A 20768-nucleotide genomic window follows, 5' to 3' on the forward strand; every position below is an offset into this window, starting at 1 on the left:
TTTCTTATTGCCATATTTCTATAAGAAGGTTTTCAAATCAAACTAAACTGTGCAGCATAGAACATTGTATGCTGACTAATAAGTTTCAGAATGAATCTTATATATAAATGTCAGCTTTGCTTTTTTAGATTTTAATTTCCGTTCTTTAATTTTGAACACTTGTTTGATTCCCTGGGGGTGACCATGTTTTTCCTGTTTTTCATTTATTTTTTTCTTCCCTTACTAGGAGCAGCAGTACATACTGTACATGTATTGTCTTATACTACACTGATAAATCAGCAAACACATATTAAAGGGGTTTTCCCAACTGAGATAACTCATGGTCTGTCCTATTGATATATTATAAATTTCCCAGATGAGACAACCCCTAAATAAAGGCAATACACAAAGCACCATAAAGAGTCTGAAACATCACATAAAGAGTCTTACCTGGCTTACATAGGTTATATCCCCTACCTCTAATCAATGTTATAGTAACTGGCCTCATTCATTAGATGTTTATCAGTTGAATCTACTGATTTCGGTGGGTCTATCTAATGTATATGAGGACTCGCCTGCTTTCCACTGATGGCAGGATGAAGGAGGATAAAAATCAGGCAGTTGGACTTCAGCTGTTTTATCCTTTAGTCCTTGTGGATATCAGCCATTATCAGAGACTCTAGCAGCGGATTACACATCTACTTCTACTAAGAACACATTCACACTGAGCTGAGCCGAGTACCACGTGTATGGGGGTCGAGAAAGAAAGCTCCTTGAATGACAGTTCTGGTGAGTAGCAGAGCTGTAGTATTAGTAGAACTCTAAACTCAGCACAAGTTCTGCTATAACATATCAGGGGTTAGTTCTTGTGACTGCTATCACTGAATTTACCAGAGATAACAGAGCATTTGAACAAACTCACAGCTCAGGAAAGTGAGAGCCATGATTATGTGAAGAGCATTTGAACAAGCTCACAGCTCAGGAAAGTGAAAGCCACGATTGAGACCTGCTCTGAAATCAGCCGATTTTGAGGGCTGGTGATTTTGCATTATATTGTATGCAGGACCATGGGGGTGCATTATATTGTATGCAGGACCATGGGGGTGCATTATACTGTATGGAGGATCATGGAGAGTGCATTATACTGTATGGAGGATTATGGGGGACACATTATACTTGTATAGAGGACCGTGGGGGGTGCATTATATTGTGTGGAGAACCATGGGGGTGCATTATACTGTATGGAGGATCATGGGGAGTACATAATATTGTATGGAGAACCATTAGGAGTGCATTATACTATATGGAGGACCATGGGGGTGCAGTATACTGTATCGAGGATCATGGAGAGTACATTATACTGTATGGAGGACCATGGGGGTGCAGTTTACTGCATGGAGGATCATGGAGAGTACATTATACTGTATGGAGGATCATTTGGAGTGCATTGTATGGAGGACCATTGGGAGCGCATTATACTGTATGGAGGACCATGGGGAGTGCATTATACTGTATAGAGGATCATGGGGAGTGCATTACATTGTATGGAGAACACAGGAGGTGTGCATCATATTGTATGCAGGACCATGGGGGGTGCATTATATTGCATGGAAAACCATGGAAGATGCATTATGCTATATGGCAGGCTTTGTGGGGCCATTATAATATGTCAGGGTTCATTATACTGTGTGCAAGTAATTATACAGTGTGAAGGTTTGTGTGGGGGCCATAATACTGTGTGGGGGCCATTATACTGTTTGGAGGGCCATTATAGTGCATGGAGATCTGTGTGGGTGTCACATACTTTGCCTTCGGAGTTGAGGTGGGGTACAGTAGGGGCATTATATTGTACATGTGGAGGAATTCACCATAGGGGTATCATACTGTGTTTGGTGGGCACTTTTGTTTGCATAATACTTTATGGGGGCAATAAACAGTTCTTCATCAGGAGAAAAAATACTATGTAAAGGCTGGAAAGTTGTGAGACATGCTCTCCTGTGACCTTGGCAATTATTTAACCTTTTTTTGGAGGGGATGGGGGGCCAATTAGAACTTGATATGGGGCACCATGATTTCTATGTATGCCTCTGAATGTGAGTGGTGTATAGTGCAGAATATGCATAGGGTAAGCACAGGATAAGACATAGAATAAGATTTAGGACATAAGATAGAGTGTGATAGGCATTGTAAGTGTAATGTGCTTAGTGTGTACTGTTAGAAGATGGTGAATGTAGTTAAGTAGAGATGTTAGAATGTAGGTGAAAGGTTAAGTCTGCCCAGCAACAGACTGCTGAGGGCAGACAAAGTAAAGAGACAGTTAATGTTTGGGGCTAGCCCATATTGGGAGGGTTTAAGGGCCAGTAAAAATAAGATAACTACCTGATAGTTGGGATATAGAGATAGTGAGTTTGTTGGTGACAGTGACAAAGTCAAGTTCTAAGTGCAGTAGGCTGAAGCAAGAATGAGTATTTATTGTTCTGGGAGTTGAGGCCTTACAAGATTCCCTGCGGAAATTCCTGCAATTTCCGAAGACTAAGGCTCGAGACAGGTAGTCTTAAAGGAAGATGAATGTGGAACTGCGTAAGCGAAAGGTAATGGATCTCAGCAATACTGCGGGACTGAACGGGAAATCCCTGGGACTGACAGGATCAGTGGATGTAGGGATGGAAAGTAAGTTGGAAATGTACTGTATTACTGAAACAAGAAATGGAGGGTGTTGTGCCCGATACTCCATGTTACAATCTTATGTATTTGAACTGTCCAGTAAACTTTTATGTGTTGAAACGAACCGGGTGTCCCCTGAGTTGTGTGCTGAGCTGTGCATTATACTATATGGATCAGTATGGACTGTGCATTATATTATATGGAGGACTATGGGGAGTGCGTAATACTGTATTGAGGACTATAGGCTGTGCAGTATACTATATAGTGGACTATGGGCTGTGCAGAATACTATATGGAGTACTATGGGCTGTGCAGAATACTTTATGGAGGACTATGGGGGTAGCTACCCGGGGGGCAGAGTGGGCGGTGGCACGCCGATACAGTTACACTCCGGGGTAGAGCAGAGAGACTCTATGTCCCTGCACTGCCGGGCAGCCATTATGGGGCCCTTGAGTAGGAGGGGGGCCCCCGGTGCCAGCATCGGGCCCCCCTGCCCGTCACTACAAGTTATGTGATGAGAGAGGGAGCGCGATGCTCCCTCTCCCATGAGTCCCCTTTGCGATTGACGTCATCACTTGGTACCCGGCCCACCGTTCTGAAGATGTGAGGGCCAGGCGCGTCGGAGCAGCGAGGGAACGAGGAGGAGAGTTGAGTATTGTGTTTACTCATTTTTTGCCGGGGGGGCATTATACTACAGACTCTCTGCCTATGAGGAGGGGGGAGCATTATACTAAAGACTCTACCTATGGGGGGGGGCAGTATACTACAGACTCTGCCTATGGAGGGGAGCATTATATTACAGATTCTGCCTATGGGGGGAGCATTATACTACAGACTCTGCCTATGGGGGGCCTTATACTACAGACTCTGTCTATAAGGGGGGGGCATTATACTACAGACTCTACCTATGGGGGACATTATACTACAGACTCTGCCTATGGGGGGAGCATTATACAATAGACTCTGCCTATGGGGGTATTATACTACAAACTCTGCCTATGAGGGAGGTGGAGCATTATACTACAAACTCTGCCTATGGGGGGGGGCATTATGCTACAGACTCTGCCCATGGGGGGGTGCATTTTACTATATGAATGACTATGGGGAGTGCATTATATTATATTGAGGACTATCTGGTGCAGTATACTATATATAGGCTATTTATACAGTTCAGCGATTACAGTTAGGGTCATACAGTGTGGGAAATAATATGGGGTCTTTTCACAGTGTGGGGGCCATCATACAGTGTGGGAGATAATGTGGGGTCTTTGCACAGTGTGAGGGCCATCATACAGTGTGGGAGATAATGTGCGATCTTTGCACACTGTGGGGGCCATCATACAGTGTTGGAGTCATCAATTTGGAGGCTACTAAGGGGTCAGTATACTGTGTGGGGGATACTATACAGTGAAGGGGCATTATACTAAGTATAAGAAGGATCATACTGTGTAGAGGGGAGCTGTACATGGGGGGAGACTTAGGACATCATTAAATGTTAAGTGGACACTTATTGTTATAGGGAAACTCAGCTTATTGTGACTGTCAAAGAGGCACACAGAGGGCACTATTACTTTCTAGGGGGCAAAATGTGGGCACTGTTTTCTAGGGCGCTTGGACATAGCATTACTATATTCTAGAGAGTTGTTTTACCATCTAGAGGGCACAAAGTAGGTGCAGCAATAGGGTCACGTACAGCAACAGAGGCTCAGTATTGGATTATCTCCAGATGAGGAGTTTGTGCAGGTTGGGAATATATGGGGATGGTGCCTGAAATGAAAGCAGTCAAATGTGTCTTTGCTGTGATCTCTGCAGACCTGAGACTGAGTCCTGGTTGGAGAAGTCGTCGTGTCGGTCTGGGCCAGATGGAAAAGACGGGAAAAGTGAACAATTTAATCAGAAAGAACGTCACCTGTAAGTCATTATATATACAGTTGTGCTCAAAACTTTACATACTCCGGCAGAATTTTTCCTTTCTTGGCCTTGGTTTCAGAGAATATGAATGATAACAAAAAAACTTTTTCTTCACTCATGGTTATTGGTTGGGTGAAGCCATTTATTGTCAAACTACTGTGATTTCTCTTTTTAAATCTTAATGACAACCAAAAACATCCAAACGACCCTGATCAAAAGTTCACATACCCTGGTGATTTTGGCCTGATAATAACATTCACAGAATTTGACAAAAATGGGTTTGAATGGCTACTAAAGGTAACATCCTCACCTGTGACCTGTTTGCTTGTAATCAGTGTGTGTGCATAAAAGCTGAGTGAGTTTCTGGGATCCAAACAGGCTCTTGCATCCAGCCACTGACATTTCTGGATTATGAGTTATGGGGAAAGCAAAAGAATTGTCAACGGAACTACGGGAAAAGGTAGTTGAACTGTATAACACAGGAAAGGGATACAAAAAAATATCCAAAGAATTGATAATGCCAGTCAGCAGCGTTCAAACTGTGATTAACAAATGGAAAATCAGGGGCTCTGTAAAAACCAAAGCACGGTTAGGTAGACCAACAAAAATTTCGGCCACAACTACCAGGAAAATTGTTCGGGATGCAAAGACAAACCCACAAATAACATCAGCTGAAATTCAGGACTCTCTGAATACTAGCGGTGTGGCTGTTTCAAGATGCACAATAATGAGGCACTTGAAGAAAACTGGGCTGCGTGGTTGAGTCGCCAGAAGAAAGCCATTACTGCGCAAATGCCCCAAAGTATCTTGCTTACAATACGCCAAACAGCACAGAGACAAGCCTCAAAACTTATGGAACAAGGTAATTTGGAGTGATGAGACCAAAATTTAACTTTTTGGCCACAACCATAAACGTTACATTTGGAGAGAGGACAACAAGGCCTATGATGAAAGGAACACCATTCCTATAGTAAAGCCCGGAGGTGGATCGCTGATGTTTTGGGGATGTGTGAGCTACAAAGACACAGGAAACTTGATAAAAGTTGAAGGAAAGATGATTGCAGCACGTTATCAGCAAATACTGGAGGCACATTTGCACTCATCAGTCCGGAAGCTGCGCATGGGACATATTTGGACGTTCCAACATAACAACGATCCAAAACACAAGGCCAAGTCGACCTGTCATTGTCTACAGCAGAACAAAGTGAAGATTCCGGAGTGGCCATCTCAGTCTCCTGACCTCAATATTATTGAGTCACTCTGGGGAGATCTCAAGTGTGCAGTTCATGCTAGACAGCCCAGGAATTTACAGGAACTGGAGGCTTTTTGCCAAGAAGTATAGGCTGCTTTACCATCTGAGAAAATAAAGAACTTCATCCACAACTACCACAAAAGACTTCAAGCTGTCATTGATGTTAGAGGGGGCAATACACAGTATTAAGAACTGGGGTATGTGAACTTTTGAACAGGGTCATTTGGATATTTTTGGTTGTCATTAAGATCTAAAAAGAGAAAACACAGTAGTTTGACATTAAATAAACTTCACCCCACCAATAACCATGAGTGGAGAAAAAGTTTTTTTGTTATCATTCATATTCTCTGAAACAAGGCCAAGAAAGGAAAAATTCTGCCTTGGTATGTCAACTTTTGAGCACAACTGTAACTGTGCTGTGATCTCTTATATGTTCTGCAGGACTGGCATCTATCAATATATGGTCACCATATGGCGGTAATATCACTGCTGGTCTTTGTATAAAGATTATTTTCAGTAATAGTGAGGTCATCTGCTGAGGATCTCCTATATTCACTATCTGGGTGCGCCACAATAGCTGTAATCAGGGTTACCTGGTTAGGGGCCAACTCAGAAGTTTTGCCCCCCCAAACCAAAACCCTAGCTATGCCTCTGGGGGCTCATTATACTGTATGGATGACTATGAGGGGTGCCTTATACTACTGTATATGGAAGAGTATGGGGGTGTATTATACTATAGGGAGGACTAAAGGCTGTACATTATACTATATGGAGTACTATAGGGAGTGCATTATACTTCTGCTATGGAGCCCCATGACTTCTATGATGGCCCCTGGTGAGTACAATTGTTTATTTTTTTATACACATTAAAGAACAGTGGCAGAATGGGGGACATATACCAGGATGGGAGATATACACTACCATTCAAAAGTTTGGGATCATTTAGAAATGTCATTATTTTTGAAAGAAAAGTACATTTTTTTTCAATGAAGCTAACATTAAATGAATCAGAAATGCACTCTATACATTGTTAATGTGGTAAATGTTTTTATTACAATATCTACATAGGTGTATAGAGGCCCATTTCCAACAACCAACACTCCAGTGTTTTAATGGTACATTGTCTTTGCTAACTGTTTAAGAAGGCTAATGGATGTTTAGAAAACCCTAGAAAACCCTTGCACAAGTATGTTAGCCCAGCTGAAAACGGTTTGGCTAATTTGAGAACCTATAAAATTGACCTTCCTTTCAGCTAGTTGAGAATCTGGAGCATTACATTTGTTTGTTCTATGAAACTCTCAAAATGGCCATAAAAAAGAGAACTTTCATGTGAAACTTGACAGTCTATTCTTGTTCTTAGAAATGAAGGCTATTCCATGCGAGAAGTTGCCAAGAAACTGAAGATTTCCTACAATGGTGTGTACTGCTCCCTTCAGAGGAGAGCACAAACATGCTCTAACCAGAGTAGAAAGAGAAGTGGGAGGCTCCGCTGCACAACTGAGCAACCAGACAAGTACATTAGAGTCTCTAGTTTGAGAAATAGATGCCACAGTGTCTGGATTAAGAGTATCAAGGGCCATGGGCAGTTTAGAAGGTGTGGGCCCCCCACCCGCCCACACACACACACCTGATGTATCACGTGACATGTCACATGATCCCCTGTGATAGATCATGTGATAGTTCACGTGAAATTAATTTGCCACAATATTAATATATTAATTATAATAATTTTTTTACATTAATTGTATGACTTAATATTGAGCACAATTAAGTATGCTGACATCCCCTATATACAGTATGAGACCCTACACACAATATGAGCTGCAACAATCCTCTTATACACAATGGGAGGCCACACGGTGCCATCTATACACAGCGGGAGGCCGCACGTAGCCATCTATGCACAGCGGGAGGCCACACGTAGCCATCTATACACAGCGGGAGGCCGCACCTAGCCATCTATACACAGCGGGAGGCCGCATGTAGCTATCTATACACAGCGGGAGGCCGCACGGGGTTCCCTAGATACAGCGGGAGGCCGCACGGCACCCCCCCAGAGACAGCGGGAGGCCGCACACAGTCACGCACACACACAAACATATACAGACATATACATACACGCATAAACACATTTGAAACAAAAAAATACATATAAACAGACATTACACAATGATATCTGCCTGCACACACACACTCACTAAATCACACACTCAATCACACACACTCAATCACACACTCACACACACACTCACCGTCCCCCAGCTTAGCTCCAGACGTCCAGCTCCTCTCCTGTGCACCAGTGCAGGGCACACACTGCGTGACGTCATGCTAGCAGACACGGCCGCGCACAGGGCCGTGTCTCCTAGCTGTGACGATGCCGGGTCAGCACACAGGGAAGTTAACAGGTGCAGTACTGGTCCGGCTGAAGAAGAAGCAGCGGCCGTGCGCAGCTGCTGGGGGGAGCAATCCGGGGCCCCTCTGCCTCTGCCTGCCAGTATGTGCCGCATTGGTGCCCACATATTGTAATGAGGGCAATCTGGCCATGGGCCCCAAAGGAGCACTGGGCCCCAGGCGGTAGCCCAGATTGCCCTCATTATAATCCGTCTATGCTCACAGCTCCTCAATTGGCAGCTTCTTTAAATAGTACATGCAAAACGCCAGTTTCAACGTCTACAGTAAAGAGGCGACTCCGGGATGCTGGCCTTCAGGGCAAAGTGGCAAAGAAAAAGCCATATCTGAGACTGGCTAATAAAAGGAAAAGATTAATGTGGGCAAAAGAACACAGACATTGGACAGAGGAAGATTGGAAAAAAGTTTTATGGACAGACGAATCAAAGTTTGAGGTGTTTGGATCACACAGAAGAACATTTGTGAGAAACAGAACAACTGAAAAGATGCTGGAAGAGTGCCAGACGCCATCTGTCAAGCATGGTGGAGGTAATGTGATGGTCTGGGGTTGCTTTGGTGCTGGTAAAGTGGGAGATTTGTACATGGTAAATGGGATTTTGAATAAGAAAGGCTATCACTCCATTTTGCAACGCCATGCCATACCCTGTGGACGGCGCTTGATTGGAGCTAATTTCATCCTACAACAGGACAATGACCCAAAGCACACCTCCAAATTATGCATTAGGGAAGAAGCAGGTAGCTGGTATTCTATCTGTAATGGAGTGACCAGCGCAGTCACCAGATCTGTGGGATCAGCTTGACCATATGGTACGAAAAAAGTGCCCATCAAGCCAATCCAACTTGTGGAGGGGCTTCAGGAAGCATGGGGTGAAATTTCTCAAAATGACCTCAGCAAATTAACAGCTAGAATGCCAAAAGTTTGCAATGCTGTAATTGCTGAAAAGGAAGCATTCTTTGACGAAAGCAAAGTTTGAAGGAGAAAATTATTCTTTCTAATAAAAATCATTATTTCTAACCTTGTCAATGTCTAGACTATATTTTCTAATCATTTTGCAACTCATTTGATAAATAAAAGTATAAGTTTTCATGGAAAACACAAAATTGTCTGGGTAACCCCAAACTTTTGAACGGTAGTGTATATACCAGGATGGGGCACAGGATAAGGGACATATACCAGGACGGGGGATATATATATACCAGGATGGGACCAGGATGAGGGACTTATATACAGTGGCTTGCGAAAGTATTCACCCCCTTGGCATTTTTCAAGTTTTGCTATGTCACAACCTGAATTTCACTGTTTTTTTTAGGGGTTGCATCAGTTCATTTAAAGAACATGCCTACAACTGTGAACATTTGGTTTTCTTTTAATTATGAATCGAACAATAAATAGGACAAAATAACTGAAAACTTCAGTGTGCATAACTTTTCATCCCACTACAGTCAGTACTTTGCAGAGCCCCCTTTTGCCGCAATTACAGCTGCAAGTCACTTTGGATAAGTCTCTATTAGCTTTCCACATCTTGCCACTGGAATTTTTGCCCATTCCTCAAGGCAAAACTGCTCCAGCTCCTTCAAGTTAGATGGTTTCCTCTGGTGAACAGCAGTCTTCATTCAAGTCTGACCACAGATTCTCAATTGGATTAAGGTCTGGGCTTTGACTAGGCAACTCCAAAATATTTACATATTTCCCCTTAAACCACCTGAGTGTTGCTTTAGCAGTATGCTTTGGGTCATTGTCTTGTTGGAAGATGAACCTCAATCCCAGTCTCAAGTCACTGAAACAGGTTTTGCTCAAGACTATCCCTGTATTTCTCTCCATCCATCTTCCCCTCGACTCTGACCATTTTCCCTGTCCCTGCTGCCGAAAAACATCCCCACAGAATGATGCTGCTGCCACCTCCATGTTTCACTGTGGGAATGGTGTTCTTGAGGTGATTAGCTGTGTTGGTTTGGTGCCAGACATAGAGTTTACCTTGGTGGCCAAAAAGTTCAATTTTGGTTTCATCTGACCACACCACCTTCCTCCATACATTTGGGGAGTCTCCCACATGTCTTTTGGCAAACTCAAAATGAGCCTTACAATTTTTGTGTGTAAGTAAAGGCTTTTTTTCTGCCCACTCTTCCATAAAGGCCATCTCTATTGAGTGTAGGACTTATAGTGGTATATGGACAGATACTCCAGTCTCTGCTTAGGAATTCTGCAGCTCCTTCAGGGTACCTTTGGTCTCTGTGCTGCCTCTCTGATTATTGCCCTCCTTGCGCAGGCTGAGAGCTTTGGTGGGCGGCCCTCTCTTGGCAGGTTTGTTGTGGTGCCATGTTTTAATTTGATGATCATGGATTTGATGGTGCTCTGGGGGATCATCAGAGATTATAATTTTTTTTATAACCCAACCCTCACTTGTACTTCTCAACAACTTTGTCGCTAACTTGTTTGGACATCTGCTTAGTCTTCATGGTGTTTGGTTAGTGGTGCCTCTTGCTTAATGGTGTTGCAGCCTCCGTGGCCTTTCAGAAAAAGTGTGTATATACTGACAGCCCATGTGACACTCCATGTAAGGAAAAACGGTTGACAACAAAGTTTTATGCACATTACTCTTTATAGAAAAAGCTTTAGAATTTATTTTCTCTATAAAAAAAACTTTAGAATTTTTTTTGAGGTGCGGTTATCTTAAAAAAAAAGAAAAAGGAAAGTGTGGGGCCATAGACCGATTTTTCACCAGGGGGTCTACTCTCCACCAATCTTAATCCAACCCTGTTTATGAGTCAAAACCAAGAGTGAAACTAACCACCTTTTCATGTCTATTTTCTACTCATGATTTTGGCTTACAAATACTGATGCAAAACACTGACCAATATATGCAGATGTGAAAGTGACCAAGTAGCTCATTCACTCAGGCATAGTTTTCAACATTATGTATTTTTCCTACGTTACACAAAATTTACAAATCTGCTCAGTGCTCACTACCTGACATATAGGTCCTTAGGACTCATTCAGACGTCAGTTTTTCACATACGAGTACTATCTGTGCTTTTCAGTGGTACACCTCGTATTTATTATAGTTTGTGTGGCTGTTCACATATTCTTGTATTTTTACGGACTGCACTCCACACAAAATAATGGAGACATGTCTGATTTTGACCCGAGTCACGGGCTAAGCTTGCCACTGCAAGTCTATGGGTCCATAAAAATACTGGACAGTACTCGAATGCCATCCATGTGCTGTCCATTCTTCACAGATTTATTTGATAGTAGAAATTTGAGAAACCTCAACTTTTCTTTCATGCGAGAAAATCTGATGAAGCACTGATGGGAAAATCTTGACACACCGACAAAACTCGGGTAAAAATCACATCAAAAACACTGACGAAGCATGGACTGTTTTTGTGTTCGAGAAAAATCAGTGACATCTGAATGAGTTCAAAAGTGATGCAATCATAAATCACCAAACCCATAGTATGAAGTGACGATGGCCTAGATTTGCCTGGTGATGACTGACCTATGTGAAGCAGACCCCAACTTTTTTAGATGACTTAACAGCCTACATAAGATGTAGGATACCCATCTTAGGTCGGATACACATGTTCTACATTAACATTTTGAGTATGGACTGGTCACATTCTCCTGTCTTGAACTCAAGGCATATATAGTCATATAGGAAGCTGTTGTGTTTGGCTCAGATCTGTAGCGGATTCAGACAACGCTGTCCATACTTGGATTGTGAAAGTCGTCCATGTTAAAACGGCCTTACCCATAAGATATCCAACCAATTTATTTTCAATCAGAAGGTTGAGACCATATGGGATGACTGTATACAGGATGTCAAATTACACTAAATTGCACTTTCTAATGACTTCACGATTTTTCTGAAAAATGATGTGGTCATTGGCTACTGCAGATGGGCATAGCTCAACCGAGTGTGTTCATTTGCAGTGTTGAATTTTATAAATTGATACGATTGAAATCTGTTTAATCAGATTGATACGATTGAAATCTGTTTAATCAGAAAATCGATCTGTCGTATCCAGTAAAACGTTGATTTACCAGCAATGGAGGATCAAACCGGCCATGTAAAGGTATTGCTGGACTTGTCTTTGAAAGAGCTACATGCTGATAAAAATAGCTTGGGGATTGAAATCCTGCTGACAGATTCCTTTAAGCTGTGCCTTCTAATGACACATGCAATTGTATGTCCTCCGCAAAACAAGGAGAGATTTTAATACTCTGGAAATAAACAAGAAAAGTTTTTAGTGATCAACTTGCAAGCAATGGGGAATAAAATGGGCAATTGCTAAATAAAATATTTTATAAAATAAAATTTTTACAAGTGAATACGTTTTCACGCAGGGTGTGGGAAAGACTTAGTGCAACACAGAGGGAAGAGGGAAAGGGAGCCCAGAAACTAGGGAAAGGGGGGAGTGGAGACCTCCTAGTCTGGTCTAGTGTCACCCTGTCTTAACTACCATCCATATATTGGCTCTTCACCAATTGCCGCACGCGTGTCTTGCCCTGACTTTCCCTGTCGTATGGCTAAGGCTAGGGAAGGGAGGAGATGAGCACTAGCCGATCTCCACTAAACTCTATAGACAACAAGGGTAGACAAACAGGGGGGGATTGCTTAGCTTTAGATGACTTCAGACAAATACGCACACAGCCTGAAGCTCCAGAGAGGATGAAGTACTGCTCTAGCTAAAGCCAAAAAAGTATTAATGAATATTGCCGGCACCTCCAGACACACCAGGTATTTATACACCCAGGCCAGGGAGCTAATTAGCCAGAGGGAGGTAGGCGCTGGGTCCTAGAGACAACCAGCCTCTAAGAAGATGTCTGCAATGCCAATCGTAGAGATCTCTTACAACCAACTGCAGGGCGACTGTCTGTCACCTCTCTGACACACCTGTGACATACATTTATTTGCCATAACTGGAAATCCATCTTTGCGAGTAATCATATTGGCTTACTTGAATCCTAGCTACACTCAAAATTTAATTTTTTTATTTGCTTTATCATGTGCAAGAAAACAAGCACCTCGTACCATCTTTTTAATCAATATTTTAGCCATTCTATCACATCCCTGCCACATATTCTACCTATTTCACCATGAGCAGAGAAGAACCAAGAAGAAGAATAAAGTTAAACTACTATATTGCCTGTGGATGTAAAAAGTCAAGTTTCCACTCTCCCTATATTGGCTCTGTGGAGTGTGTGGGATCACTAAATACGTATTTGATTGCCTAATCCTGCAATATTTTCTCAGTTTGAGTCTGATGTGGGAGAGTGGGGGGTCAAGGTCAGAAAGACTCTACCAACAGTTATCTTTCAACTATGCTTTCTATTCTGTCTCTATTTACAGAGGATTTTTATCAGGCGCGGGTGGAGGTGCATACTGTGTCCAAATGTTCCCATACAGTGTCTAACTTAAATAAATGGACACTCATTGACATGGGGTAAATACAAATAAACATGTGAAAGGTTTGTATGAACAACAGAAGTTTTGTAAACGTCTTATTAAATAGATAAGTATTCTTATTCTCTATAATAATGGTATTTTAATAAATAATACCATGAGGGTAAACATAAACAGTATTTTTTTTTAAATGACTGAGCTCAAAGCAAAATTAACAATAAAATCAATAAAGTCCAGTAAAAGTTTTGGGTTGCTTCACTCGTCGATAGGCAAATAAACAAGATTAGTCTGACAAACTAATAACAGCGCAGAACGTGTGTAGGTTGCAGTCTCATAACCACCAGGCGTAGGCGTGTTCACAGACATGCTTTACTTTCATACAGGATGTCACAAAGCTACAAGTTAAAAAAAGTATAATCTACTTTATATGGATACATTTTATTAACTCATGACAAATAACATCCCCAAAATGTTTTATTATATTAACTTCCACTGTTATATTGTGTTCACTGTCACATTTTTGCTAACATGGGTGTACTACTCCCCCTAGCATCTAGGTGTGTGCATAAGAGAATATACATAGTATTGTTATATTTTTCTTTGTAGTTATTGCCGCTTTGAGAAGGCATCTTGGCAGAAGTGCCAAAAGTGGACTATTCCTTTAGGTGACATTTGGACAACCTCTGCTGCTTTATACATCACATAATGTCAGGATTAGTGTTGAGCGAGCATGCTCCACACTGCTCGGTACTCGCCCGAGAATCTCACTACTGGGGATGTTCGGCGAGCACCGAGCATTTTCGGGTTACTCGGGCGGGAGCTCGGGTCTCCGCCCTGCATGTTTGGCGCTCTTTACATAGCCAATGAACATGGAGGGATTGCCAGACAGTCACTGTAATGCCGCAGCCATGTTGGTTGTGGGCATTACAGTGATTGGCTGGCCACACAGCGTTAACTAGAGTATTTAAAACCGGGTGCCGCCATCTTGGACACAGTCGCTCCGGATCAGACAGTGTAGGGAGAGTGCAGCTGAGCTAGGGAGAGATTTATACTGTGAAATAGGTAGTGTAGGGTGTCTAAAGCCTACAAAATCAAACAAACAGTCCTTCTCAGGACTAATATTCATCCCAGATATCAAGCAGGTAGGCTGTATAGGAGACGCAGTGGTTATACCAACAAACACTGCATTACAGTCCTGTGTGCTACTGCTGCTCAAATTGCTAGACTTAGCCCCAGGTCGCCCCAGGTCTCAGGGGCCAGGAAAAATCCTTTTTTTTTCATCTAAATCCTGTTTTGTTTTTTTCCTCAGTCAGACTGTACAAATACCCGTCTTATTAACCTTTTGGTATTTCCCTCCCCCCCCAAAAAAAATTGAGTGTGTCTGTGAGTGTTCAGACATAAATATATCTGTTTAAAAGAGTCTGGTTTCGGCCAGATAACTAGAACTGTGGTTTTGCAGTTCCACGGTTCAAATCTCTGTATTATCCACTTTTTGGCCTTTTTTCAGTAAAAAAAAAACAGTTTGAGTGTCTCGCTGACTGTTCAGACACAAATATATCTATTTAGAAAAGTGTGCTATACGCCAGGAAATTAGAACTGTGGTTTTCATCTTCCACGGTTCAAATCTGGGTGTTATCCACCTTTTTGCCTTTTTTCCATAAAAAAAAACTGTTTGAGTGTCTCGCTGACTGTTCAGACACAAATATATCTGTTTAAAAGATTCTGGGGTAGGCCAGAGAAATAGAACTGTGTTTTTCCTCTTCCACGGTTCTAATCTCCTTTTTATTACCCTTTTGCCATTGATAGTGCGAGTGTAAGCTATCTTACTTCATTTACAATGCACAAGGCGCGTGGCAAGGGACGTGGAACTGGATGTTCTGGTGATGGTGCGTGCAGAGGATGGGGCCGTGGCCAAGGTGAAAATGTGCCACAACCAACAGCCACATCTTCTCGCTCCCAGTTCTTGACCGAATTACTAGGGAAGCACACAACAACATCACTATTGCCAACTGATCAGTGTGAACAGGTTATTAATTGGATAGCAGATAATACTTCCAGTCACCTTGGCACCACCAACTCCGGTCTGTCTTCCACACGGTCAAGTGTTAGTAGCTGTGAGTCTCGACCGCATACTCCTCCTCACCCTGATGCTCCTTCCTCCCACCATGCCGAGTGTCATCAAACAGCAACTGATCCCACAGTTGGACACTCTGAAGAGCTGTTCACTGGTCCATTTCCATATTTGGGCCCCTCGCCTGCTCTGCTTAAAGTGGTGGAAGAGGAGATCCCATGAAGCGATGGCCAAATATTTGAACAGCCACGGCCACAGGAAGGCGACGCTGGCAATTTGTCACAAGAGGTGGATGATGACGAGACACAATTGCCACGAAGTGAGGAGGAGGACCGTGGTGCGGAAGTGGAAGAGGAGGAGGTGGTGGATGATCTAGTAACTGAGCCAACGTGACAGGAGGACACGCAGAGCGAGGCCAGCAGCACACAGGGGGAGGGAGGCAGAGTACCCCAATAGGCAGGAAGAAGCAGTGTGGTGGCCACAGACAGAAGACGGGCAACTGTTCCCCGTAACACCAACACGAGGGACGTTGCCAGTACAACCGGTAGGTCTTCCAGAGTCTGGAATTTTTTTTTAAGACTCTGCTGGTGATAACCCCAAAAAGGCCATTTGTACCACCTGCCAGGCCAGCATCAGCAGGGGTGACAAAACTACCAGCCTGACCACCACCAGCATGATCAGGCACATGTCAGCAAAGCCCCCAACTTTGTGGGGCGAACCCCAGGGTCCATGACCAGTGTCAGCGGGTGTCACCACTGCTTCTTCCGCTGTTGTGCGTGTAAGGCAATCCCCTGTCCATACTGCATGCAAAGATGCCCCCTCCTCTCAGTCTTCACTTGTTATGGCAGTTTCTCAAGAAACAGCATCAACGTCCACGTCCCACCGCAGCGTTCAATTGACCATATCCCAGACCTTTGAACGAAAGCGCAAATTAGCAGCCAACGCCCCACAGGCCACAGTCCTAAATTCACACATTTCACGACTGCTTGTGTTGGAAATGCTGCCTTTTAGGCTGGTGGAGACAGAATCCTTCCGCAACCTTATGGCGTTGGCCGTCCCTCGGTACTCGGTCCCCAGCCGACACTATTTTGCCCGGTATGCCATCCCCGCACTACACAAGCGCGTGTCCCAAAACATCTGCCATGCCCTCAACAACGCAGTTACTGGGAGAGTCCACCTGACAACGGACACGTGGACAAGTGCTTGTGGCCAGGGATGGTACATCTCCCTGACGGCAAACTGGGTAAACATAGTGGAAGCCGGGACCCAGTCGGACCTTGGGACGGAACACATCCTCTCCACACCGAGGATTGCGGGCCCTATGTCAGTCAGAGTTGTCCCCAGAGTGTACAGCTCCTGCGCATCATCCTCCTCCTCCTCATGTTCAGCCTCCATCTCAGATATCACCACATCAGTTACAAGCTGGAAGCACTGCTGTACTGCCTCAGCCAAGCGGCAACAGGCTGTGCTGAAACTCATAAGCTTAGGTGATAAACCTCACACTGCTTGTGAGTTGTGGACAGCTGTGAAAGAGCAGGCAGATCTGTAGCTGAGACAGCCGAACCTACATCCAGGCATGGTCGTGTGTGACAATGGCCGTAACCTGGTGGCGGCTCTGAGGCAAGGCGAGATCACACACGTACCATGCCTGGCTCATGTGCTTAACCACGTGGTTCAGCGGTTTCTTAAATCGTATCCCGAGTTGCCAGATCTGCTCGTCAAAGTACGCCGCCTGTCAGCTCATTTTCGGAAGTCGGCTACAGCTTCCGCTGCCCTTGCTGTGTTGCAGCAGCATTTGCAGCTTCCGGCACACCGAATGGTGTGTGATGTCCCCACATGTTGGAACTCTACCCTCCACATGTTGCAAAGGAATTGTGAGCAGAAGAGAGCAGTTGTGGAGTACCAGCTGCAACAAGACCGTCGATATTCAGGTCAGACTTCACACATAAGACCTCAGGAGTGGACCTAGATGTCTGACATATGTACCATCCTGACAAACTTTGAGGAGTCCACCAAGATGGTGAGTGGTGATGATGCCATCATTAGCGTCCGCATCTCACTTGTCTGTGTTTTGCAAAGCTCTCTGTAGAGAATTAAAGAGGAGGCATTGCAGCCAGAGTATGATGAGATGGATCAAGAAGCCGTAGCGGGTGATTACACACAGCCCAGCCTCATCTCATCCCAACGTGCACTGGGGGACAATGAGGGAGAGGAGGAGGAGGAGGAGGAAGAAGAACAGGAGCTGGTATCATGCGCTGTAGACGGTAGTACCTGTACAACTGTGATACCGTCGGTTCAGCGTGGGTGGCCTGAGGACAGGGGGAAGGAGGAGGAGGAGAGCATGGTCAGTCGTCATCTAGGTGAGGACACGGAAGTCTTGCCCGTTACCAGTCTGGCACGCATGGCTAACTTTATGTTACGCTGCCTTAACCGTGAAGCTCGTGTTGTCAAAATGTTGGGTGACAGTCATTACTGGTTGGTGACACTTTTAGACCCCCGCTACAAAGAGAACTTTCACTCTCTTAATCCTGAGGTGGAGAGGTCTACAAAAATGGGGCAGTACCAGAAGGCCCTTGCTGCAGAACTGTTAAAAAAATTCCCATCTGAACACGCTAGCGGCAGAGGTCACAGTTCGTTGCCCAACCAAGGCGTACAGGCGAGAGAGACGCAACTCCAATCCAGCAGAGGCAGGGGAACACTGTCAACGTTCTGGAACAGTTTTCTGAGACCTGCCCAGCTTACAGGCCCTGAGGCGCGGGGTACTCTCACAAGGAGTGGAACGTTTCAAAAGATGGTGAGGGAGTACCTTGCCGACCGTACCAGCGTCCTCCGGGATTCCTCTGTGCCTTTTAATTATTGGGTATCCAAGCTGGACACTTGGAATGAACTCGCTCTGTACGCCTTGGAGGTCCTGGCCTGCCCTGCTGCTAGCGTGTTATCGGAGCGTGTTTTTAGTGCCGCTGGGGGAATTATAACTGATAAGCGCACTCGCCTGTCAACTGACAATGCTGACAAGCTGACCCTTATCAAAATGAACAAGGGCTGGATTGGGCCAAACTTCTCATCACCACGAAATGACAGGACAGCAGAGTAACATAAAGTCAAATCCACTGTGTTATTTCGGGAGGTGTATTCCCATGCACCGCTTCACACCCACACATGGGTATACGCTTTCTCATTTCGGCTGTTTTTTGCTCTTCTCCTTCTCCTCAGCCTCCACCACCACTATACCACCAGTGTGACTGTGGTCCGTGTTGCCAGCATTGCCAGTTCCTCCGTCCTAATTTTTGGCAGCTTTTGCTTGGAAGGCATAGGCAAAGACTATGGGAGACCCACTCCCCAATAATGGGAATAATGTTTTTAATATGCTGTACTGCATGGCTCTTGTAAGGGGCATTGCAAGTTCCTCCGTCCTAATTTTTGGCAGCTTTTGCTTGGAAGGCATAGGCAAAGACTATGGGAGACCCACTCCCCAATAATGGGAATAATGTTATTAATATGCTGTACTGCATGGCTCTTGTAAGGGGCATTGCAAGTTCCTCCGTCCTAATTTTTGGCAGCTTTTGCTTGGAAGGCATAGGCAAAGACTATGGGAGACCCACTCCCTAATAGTGGGAATAATGTTATTAATATGCTGTACTGCATGGCTCTTGTAAGGGGCATTAAAATCATCTTGTTAAGCTACTGTGACCTCCACGTCTCTTCCAAGGGTCACTGATATTGTCTTTTTATTCCACTGGGACCTCCACATCTCTTCCAAGGGGCATTGATATTGTCTTTTTATTCCACTGTGACCTCCACGTCTCTTCCAAGGGGCATTAAAACCATCTTGTTAAGCTACTGTGACCTCCACATCTCTTCCAAGGGGCATTAAAACCGTCTTGTTAAACCACTCTGAACTCCACAGCTCTTCCAAGGGGCATTGAAATGTTGTTTTTAATTAACTCTAACCTCCACGACTCTTCCAACGGGCATTGCATTTCCTCCTAATTTTAGTCAGCTTTTGCTTTTCAATGCATAGGTGAACACTAAGGGAGACCCACTCCCCAATAATGGGTAGAAGGTTTTTAGTACGCTGTAATCCACATCTGTTTCAAGGGGCATTGCAGTTCCTCATAATTTTTGGAAAGCCTTCCATTCACTGCTTAGGCCAACAGTGTACAGGAGACCCAGTTGCTATAAATGGAAAAAACGGTTTAGTTAAGGCCCTCTGACCTCCATGTCACTTCCAAGGGGCATTGGAGTGCCTCGAAATTTTTGGTAGGCATTGCATTCACTGTATGCCCTATAACTGTGTAGCCGAACCTCTCCTTTTGGTACAGAAACATATCCTACTAGACATGTGTGGTTCACTGGCCTGATATTGATGTGAATGGTCCCTGTTCCTCCTGCTCTTTCTCCTTTGCCACCACCTCATCCATCATTCATCACCTGAAGCTTTTGTTTTAACGGGAGTCATAGAACTGGGATAGTAGCAGGAAAACATCCAGCAATCCTCGGAGGAGGTAGGATATGCACCAAAACGCTGACCACCTCAGGCCTAGCCGCTACTACATACATGCACTTGCATTCCAAGGAACAGAAAGCTAAGGAGATGGATGGCCTCATGATCATGAATAATTTACTCGTTTTGTAGGAGGCCGACCACTGCTGCTGTCTACCTTTTGAACTTTGTGTTGAAGCCTGATTGACCCAGGACCTGCAATCCTCTATGTCTGGAGGACGTGTTGCATCCCAGTGTCCAACTGTGTCCCGGTTTCCACAATATTAACCCAGTGTGAAGGCGTCAGTGAGATGGACCATTCCTGGCCACATTCACTTGTCCACGTGTTTGTGGTTAGGCTGTCCTTCCCACTAAATGCACTGGGGAGGGCACAGGTAATGTTTTGGTATGCGCGCTTGTGTATAAGGCGCACTGGGACAAATAGGGGCAGCTGGGGACCGTTTATGGACACCCGGCCGCCCCTAGGTGGCTGGCGACCGTGTGTGGGCACCCAGCCGCGGGCTGGCTGGGGACCAAGTATGGACACCTGGCCGCCCCCTGGCGGCTGGGGACCAAGCGTGGACACCCGGC

The sequence above is a fragment of the Phyllobates terribilis genome, unplaced genomic scaffold, assembly GCF_046119375.1.
Source record: "Phyllobates terribilis strain yellow unplaced genomic scaffold, ASM4611937v1 Scaffold_2__4_contigs__length_985480577, whole genome shotgun sequence".
NCBI classification, from domain to species: domain Eukaryota; kingdom Metazoa; phylum Chordata; class Amphibia; order Anura; family Dendrobatidae; genus Phyllobates; species Phyllobates terribilis.